Below are 6,450 nucleotides of genomic sequence, written 5' to 3' on the forward strand. Positions count from 1 at the left end.
CAGCCAAAGGCTTTATTCTGCAATCAGTAAAGATCCAAAATAATCCAAGAAACATAAGGAAAAATCTGAGACGATATAGCCAAAGACGACCAAATTAAATCTATTAGGGCTGCTCCTTTTTAATTAATAACAGCATGTAACCACTGCTGCCTAGATGTCCTTGTCAACATGGTCAGTTTATTTATCAGACTCTGTTTCCATTTATACTATTTGCTTTTATTTGTCATGCCTCTAATGAAGCTACCAAACATATAGAGAACATTGGTCAGCTGGCCCATTTAAATGTCAGTTATGAGGTGCTTTGCATGGATCATTTACGCTTAAATTTGGATGTAAGGATGGGCAAAAATGAGGTGGAGTCTTTTGCACAAACTATGATTTATAGGGATGACTGGCCAGCTACAGCAACAAGTCTCCCTTTTACTCCGATCAGAAACGTGCTTTATTGATAATATTGATGGTTCCAATGCAATGTTTATTGCATCTCTTTTTTCTGTTTTTTGTTTGTTTGATATTTTGTCTTCCAAACACAACCAGCTTATTTTGTCTGTTTCGTCTAATTATTTTTTCTGAAAGGAAGCTGAGCAAATATCTGCAAAGTGCTAAAAAACCGGTTCCTTTTTGAGTGATGAGTCACAGAAGAACCACTTAAGGAAAGCTGTTTGCTACAGAGAGCTTTCATCTTTTTAAAAGGGTGAGAACATGTCTCTTGGTGCACATGCTAATACCAGCATCTTTCTCTATGAAGTGGAAACAGCAAGTGTGAAAAACGGCTCCTTGCGTCACAGTTGCTTCTTTTTAATCATTTACAGTCCATCAGATGTAGCAGACAGTTTTGGTTGTCAGTGTTTCTGCTGCTGTTAATTTATCTTATTTCAGGTTTTTCACTGTGTTAAAATGAGATGTGAGGATGGTTGTAGCATGAGCGGAATACCAGTGAAGAGCAGTAAGATCTGAATAGCTAGGGAAGCTGCTTATCGGAAACTATAAAGCGAATCTCTGGTCTGAGCGAAGAACATCTCCACCTTATATCCTATTGAAGACTGGGGTAAAAAAAAAAGAGGTTGGCTCAAGTAGCTAAGGTGTGAGCAGAAAAATGTCGGAAATGAATTTTATTTCATTATTGTTGCAAGCAAATACATCTTGTTAAGGTAAATTTGAAATATAAAAACTTTTTCAGATCTTATTTTTCTAAAAAAGATTTTTAGGTTTTACATTTCATTTTTTTTTTTCTTTTTTGAGACTTTAGCTTTACATGTTGCATTTTGTTAATGTTGCTTATAGATCTGGTCACATTCTTTTTTTTTTTGTTTCTGTGGTTGTGCTTTCCTTCATATTTCTATTTGTCTGAATGGATGTTAGCAACAACAGTTTTATTGAGACAGATGCACGCATGCCTTGGGAGAACATGCAAACTCCATGCAGAAAGGCTATGAAGTAAGATCACTATCAAAATAAACTTGTACATAAAAGCACAGTTTTGTACATATTAGTCAGAAGTTGTGCATAACAATCATTTGTAAACTCATAATATTTGAAATCTCATGCAAAACATAAAGCATATAGTTTAGATAGTTACAACTTCCATAACTAATGATTCTGACTAATATGTACACAACTGTGCTTTTATGAACAGGTTTATTTTGATAGTGATTTTACCTCATAAAAGAAACCTGGCTGGGAATTCTTGCAGAAACATCTTGCTGCAATGCAGCAGTGTGCAACCTGATGCACCACTATTCAGCCCAAATGTAGAAATACTACCGTAAATGTATTTAAAACAGAGAAAAGGGAAATATTGAATATGTGAGCGCTAAAAAATAGTGAAATAGCAAAGTTACTCTCAAAAACTTTTCTGACGAAGACGTTCTTCAAAGTTTCATCTCTGGGTTGCATTATTTTCACAGTTCCATTTGCAAAGCATGCTCTTCGCTTGCAAAAGCAATGGAAGAAAATTTACTCCATAAAACTGCTGCCATGGAATTACACTTAATATGACAGTTTCCTGGATAACATATATATTTTCTAAGGAAGAGGTCTGATCACGAGTAGAAGGTTCCAGGCCCAAAATGAGTGTCCAAAACAGAAACAGAACTGTTTCCCTCAGTGCAGAACAATTTAAAAAAAGAAGGGCAATAATTAAGTCACTTCTGTCGAAGAAGAAAATTAAGAAATTCTACAAAAAGTAAAAGGATAGATGGTGCTGAATCTGATTAGTCTCCTTGTTTCCCCAGCAGCTTTTATCCATGCATGATTCTTTTCCTATTAGGTATGACATACTGTAACATTCTGAGAGCAGTTCCATTAAGCAAAGGTGGGATCAAAATATCCTCTAAAACCAGCTTTTTTTAAAGTATAGGAGTAGTTTGATTATGATCTTTAATTTCCCACATGATGGAGCACCATGATTTGCAGGAAAAAGTGAAGTTACAGAACACCAATCGCCTTGAAAATCCCCATATTTTGATTCTCCTAAGAGTAAAAAAAAATGCAGATTGATCAACAGAAATCAAATACCTAAAAACTTGAAGCACATTTTTTTTAGAAAAAAAAAACGATGGCAGTCTGGATCTGCTCCTGAAGCTGTTACCCTCTGATCTACAACATCTATGTTAAAACGTCTGATTTTAGTTATTCTATAGTTTACCATAACAAAACATGTAAAACAAACTTTGAGGCCACAAACAACAACATCTGGGTATGAGTGTAGAGTTAAGGCCAACAGGGAAGCTACAGATGATGAGTGGTGCTGTGAATAGATTCTTGCTGTTGCTTGATGGTAGGAGCTACAACAGAGAAGCTAAAGTGTCAAGCTTGCTGTATCTTTGATCACTCAGGGGTACTTTCTTTAGCAGTGCTTACATGCTTGAGTTCCAGCAAGCAACAGATTTGATGATGCAATAAAAGAATTGCTGTCACCCACCAAGCCAATTTTTTTGCGATATATCAAGCAAGCAGCTAAAGGCGGCAATTTTATCCGGGAATCACGTCAGCATGAACGCACCATAATAGTAAAGAAAAACTTTAAATTTGAGAGTTTATCCCATTATCACAATTATTGTTGTTGTTTAAAATATAATTTTTCCTCATTTTAGTATGAGGAAATTATGAGTAATGAGTAATGTATGAGTAATGAGATCCATTATATAGCAGGTACTTTAACATGTATTCAAATCATGAAGACGTTGCCTCTTTTGAACAAAAACACATTAGTTTTACATCATATTTGTCCATTTTGACCATTCTAAAACGCAGCTAACATGGAATCAGAGAAAGAATCGAGGCTCTGTAGATCAAAGCAAAGATTCTCTTAAGAAAGACCTTATTATCCTTTTTGTGGATAGTTCCTCAAGTTAATATTTTTTCCATGTTCGCCTGTTGTGCTGCAAACAAGCATCTTTAAATAACCCTTATCTGAAGGCCTATATGTTTATTTGTGTCTTCAGACACCTAATGAGAGCAGAGACAGCTTCGTTTTTCAGAAGCTGCCAAGAAAAACAAAATAAATGAATAAGAACAGTTTGAAACTTTTCTTTCTTTTTTTTTTTTTTTTTTGTTAACCAGACCTCTTGGTCTGGCTGAATGGGCCTGGCATTTTCAGAGTTTATACAGAAGGCATCAGAAGAGAAGTGGAAACATTTTAAAGCTGTCTTACGCTAAAAAGCAAAGACAATGTCAATAACTTGACTTTCCATCCAGAGATAGTTTTTTTTTCCCTTTTTTTTAATGTATAATGCTACTCTGCCTGTCAAAACCGTTAGATGTCTGTGTTTGTCTCTCTCTTTAAAGTTTCAAATTGATGAATATTTAAAATCAGAAGAGGAACCAGAGAACAGGCCCTGATCTCATGCTCTGTCCAAAGCTTTTAAGAGTATTACTTCATAGAAAATCAGTTGGATATCTGTCTGGGATAAAGAAGTGACTATCAATGTCCTATATAGCACAGCGATAACAGGAGGCACCTACTTTGACCATGGTACACCTGCCCAGTAAATAACATGCCAACGGCAAGCGTTGATTTGAGGCGCAATCATTGCTGCTTAAACTTAGGATGGAGCAGCTCTTTTAGCACCTAGTTGAACAGCTACAGAAATTGCTCTTCTTTCTAGCTGATGTCTAATTCGGAAAAATTGGTTTTTCGGCTAAAAGATGTCTCAGCCTCAAATGTGGTGTGATACAGCAACATCATGAAATGGGCAATACCCACACGAGGAAAGGTGGAGCACAGTGAAGGCGAGTGTCTGTTTTTCAGATTCAGACAGTAAATGAGCAGCAGATTCAGTTGGATCCCAGAACCTCTGGGATCCAAGAACCTCTGGGATCCAAGTGCAATGCCCTAATCACTAGGCCACCACTACCACTTTGACAATAAACTAGACTGGAGAATTAGTGTCAAGTTGTGTGAAAGTTGAAGGACCAAAATGCAGAGAATGAAGCTGAGGTGGATTCTTAAAGATTTAATATGATTTCAAAAAGCAACAGAACCAAAGGTCCACAAACAAAATACTAAAATCCAGGAAAACAAACACGAAGGACAGAGAAATGATGAGGAACCAGCAAACAGTAACTGAAGAGGAGTATACATGGGAGACTGAACAAAGACTAGGCTAATCAGCAGACTGGGAGCAGGTGTGGACAGAAGAAACTAGAAGGGAGCTTGGAGAAGGAGACTGACACAACAAGGCAACAGCGGGTAAACAAGAAACTCATAACAACTCAAATACAACCAAAAAATACCACAAAAAGGGAATTAAATCAAAACCAGAAAACAGAAAAACATGAATCAAAATGAAACTTAAACAGAAGTGCAGAATAATGACACCTAGAACCTTTGGAGATTATTTCACATATAAGAATTTGTCTTAAAGTAAAGAACAGCAACAGCGACAATCCTTTTCAGAAGATTTTTAAACAACAACAGTGTTTTCAGCAAGAGGCTTCTCCAGATCACTAGAGAAGATCCCTTCCTGCCTACAGCTATCAACACCTACAATACTTTTTATTAAAAAAAAAACCCAAAAAAACAAAAACAAATGAGGTACTTTTGGGATTAATAAAGCATAAATAAAAAAGCATTAATAAAACTGTTGAACTGGGGAAAGGCGTCAGAGGTCACAGTCTGCACTGGATCCAGCGTAGTACAATGAATGACTTAATAGTCCTTAATTAAAATCTTGGGATGTTACAGCAACGGGTCTATAGTCACTGAGGACTGTTGGCAGAGTCTTCTTTTGCACTGGAACAAGGGAGGTCTTCCACTTTACAGGAAATGTCTGATGGGTCAGGCTAAGGTTGAAAAGGTGCTGTAGAATCCAACAGAGCTACTCTGCACAGGCCTTCAGGACTCCCTGCCTGACACAATCAAGACCTGGTGACTTATTACGATTCAGTCTCTCCAGTTGCCTCCTTACTTAACTTTTAGAGACAGACAGGTGAAAGGTGGAGGGATTAGCACCATTTTCTGATTTGGCTGACAACAAATTCATAGGAGAAGGAGATCAATGGCAGAAGAGGGCTGGATGTCCATGTGACTGTGGGCAAGAGAGAAGGATGCAGAGCTTGTTTCTGAACTGAGACAGTTGAAGAATATATCCAGTTCAATTTATTCTGTCCAGACTTTTACCTGTCTGATCATCGCTGCCAGCCCAGCCTGTGATCTTCTTCATCCTTGACCACACATCTCTGATATTGCTCTGCTGGAGCTTGTTTTACAGCCTCTTCTTTTATGCCTCCTTGCTGCTGCTTTTGTATACTCGTAATTAATTTCACGTCAACCTTCTCAAAGGCTTGTTTTTTTCTTGTAAAGCAGTTGCTTCATATCACTTGTGATCCATGGTTTATTTGCCTTAAATGTATTAAATTACCTTGCAGATTTGCCTAAACTATAATCAACAGTAATGACCTTTTAATATAAAAATGTCCTCTTCAGCCATTGCAGCATAAGTGGGCACATCTTGCAATGTGTGTCTTGTATTATTCGCAGCTGCAATTGGTTACTCTAAGCCAGGGGTCACCAACCCTTTTTAAGGCTGAGGGATACTTCATGGTTAATGAGTCATTTCTAATTTTATTGTGGATATTGTCTTTATGTAAACTATAAATGCTTAAACAGTCTTTATGATTAATATAATGAAATAAATGATTAAAAAATGAAGACCAACAGAATAAAATTAAACTTCAAAAGGAGTTGCTCTGATTTGAAGAGAAGCTGAGGGCCCCCATGTGGTCCTGGAGGGCCCCTGGGTTCCCGTGGGCACCGTGTTGGTGACCCCTGATCTAAACCATCTTCCCAGTGAAAATCAAATAATTATTGAAAAAGAAACGACGACAAATTTTAATTCTATTTTTTTATTTCAAAATAGACATGCTCAAATGCACAGATCCTAATTCCACAATAAGATATTCTCCATATTTTTTCTTTCTTTAAATCTCAGAGAAAATATACAGGTT

Source organism: Cyprinodon tularosa, unplaced genomic scaffold, assembly GCF_016077235.1.
Source record: "Cyprinodon tularosa strain WSP-4 unplaced genomic scaffold, ASM1607723v1 ctg239, whole genome shotgun sequence".
In the NCBI taxonomy this organism is placed as follows: Eukaryota; Metazoa; Chordata; class Actinopteri; order Cyprinodontiformes; family Cyprinodontidae; genus Cyprinodon; species Cyprinodon tularosa.